Genomic DNA, 2,390 nt, shown 5'->3' with positions numbered 1-2,390 from the left:
GCTCCAGACTCTCCAAGAAGCTGTTCACGCCAACAACGACGCCATTGATGTTCTTCACAGCAGGGCTGACGATGTGCAGGCGATTGCTGATTAGCAACTTGGACTTCTTCAGCAAATCCTGGATGTTGTCCGTCAACTAGCTCCAGTGAGTGCACTTTCATTCTCTGCCACTGATCGCCCCCAGCTTCATGAGACACGTGAGGCAATGACAACTCTAGCCAATGATTTGCATAGGCTGGAGGATTCCATGGTTCTCCAGCGACAGCGCTTGGACGAACTCTCTGGCCAATTCTCTCAAGTCTTAGCCAGAGAGGGGGAGATGAGGTCCAACGCTGGTGGATTATCAGATGCTGCTCCTACAACTTCTCAGGCTATTGGCCCAGTATCAGCTTCAGTTACAATTGAAGCCGAGGCTCTCGAAGCTGAAGCAGTTGCTGCTCCTGTAATCCCTACCACCAAAGCTGCTCAAGCTGAGGCTGTAGAAGCCATCCCTAAGGATGATGTCCATACCATCACTGCTGCTGGTGATGATGATGATGTTGATGAGGATGAAGATGATGATGATGATGAAGACGATGATGAACCTGTCATTCCAGACACCAGAGATGATCTAGATGGTGACGACGACGACGATGATGAAGATGACTTCACCATCACGTTCCAGAAGCCAACAACCGTCACCAGAGGTGTTGCCCTCGGGGAAGCTCAATCCCAGGGGGAGCAAAGACAAGGCGAATCGACTCTATCAGGGCACCAGGACCGCAAGTCGAAAGGCAAGGCGGTCGCTGAAGAAGGCAACTTGAAGGTACTTTTCCCATGCCCTCAACAAACCTTAATTGAAGACTCTACCTCTCAGGTAGTGATTACTTCAGAGTATCAACTTCATATCCCTTCAACAACCTGCGGTCGACTGGAGTGAGTATCTGATCAACCCAGCTCTTATGCTCCAACAGACCAGCAGATGTCTCAGCTTAAGGAGTAGCTCGACCAGACTAGAGTAAAAATTCCTCTTCGTACCTCTAGTGGTGGTGAGTTTAACTTCCTTTCTGAAGCTGAAAGACTCGAGGCAGTAAGGGCTGAAGAAGAGCTAGAGATTCAAAGGAAGCAGACGGAAGACAGCTTAAAGCTGGCCAAGTCTCTAGCTGCTAAAGTCCTTCCCAAGAAAAAGTCCAAGAAAACGGTGAGTGTTGTCCAAGCCCAAAGCTAAACTTCTTTCTATGGCAGAAGCTGAACGCAAGAAGAAGCAAAAGCTAGCGGACAAGGATAGGCAATGTTGCGAAGCAAAGCTGAAAAAGAGACTCAGTCCCCGCCCAATCATCAGCGTCAGCATCAGCGGACGATCCAAAGACGGTGGAACTCTTGTCTCAATGCTCATCACCAGGGACAATCTTGATGCCGTTGCCGAGTATCCTTCCTACCTAGGCCGCTATGGATACATCGAATGGATGGAGATCAGATAAGCCATTCAGCAATCCAAGTCGAGACACAAGACACTTATCGAGGACACCATCAACGAACTTATCAAAAGGATGTCGAGGTATGTCAAGGTCCCTGACAGGCTAACTCTAAAGAAAGGTGGGAAGAAGAAAATAAAGCTCTCTGATCCTAATGAAGGACCATTCCTAAGGAACGAACATGAAACAAAGTTCTCCTTAGATGAAGTCCTGAAGGGTCATATGAGTATTGACATTTCTATGCTGAATCTTGACTTGCCAGAAAAGGGTCCCTATACACCCAGCTCTGTGCATTTTAAACCTGAGTTAAGAGTTATATTTCTTGACTATGAAGGTGAAGTCAGATTTCAGAGAGTTTCAGAGCTACATCTATGTCCAATGGATCACTTGGCGTATCTCTTGCAATGGATAGATGATAGCATGCCTGGAAAAGTCGTCAATCTGAAGATACAAAGGGAATTCCTACGTCGAAGAAAACTTGGTGAAAATGTTCCTGATTACATAGATCTAAGTGTTCTAGAATAAAATTCTCTTGTAACAACAATCCACTTTTCCTTGTAATTCTTTTTCTATATCTTCTTTCATTGATTGTATTTACATTCTGTAAATTCTGAACATGTACTGTAATACTTGTATTATTTCCTTTGATTAATAAAATGAGTATTCCATGTACTTCACTGAAAAAGATCCCTGAAAAAAGTAATAGGGACACAAGTCTATGAGTTCCAATGTTACTTTCATCATTCACTGACAATCTCTAAATCAGTGAATAAGCTTTCAGTTTCAATTTCTGTCCTTACAATTTTCTTAGATATAACTTAAGAAAACTTCTCAAGCTGAAACTAACCAAACTGGAAAAGATCCAAAATAGTAAAAAGGGACATGTACGTTATATATAACTTTTCCTTACTATTATTTGATAAGATAACTTTCTTT

The sequence above is a fragment of the Cynara cardunculus genome, assembly GCF_001531365.2.
Source record: "Cynara cardunculus var. scolymus isolate 2C chromosome LG 13, CcrdV1, whole genome shotgun sequence".
Classification (NCBI taxonomy): domain Eukaryota; kingdom Viridiplantae; phylum Streptophyta; class Magnoliopsida; order Asterales; family Asteraceae; genus Cynara; species Cynara cardunculus.
The sequence above is the reverse complement of the archived record's forward strand: the minus strand, read 5'-3'. Positions refer to the sequence as shown.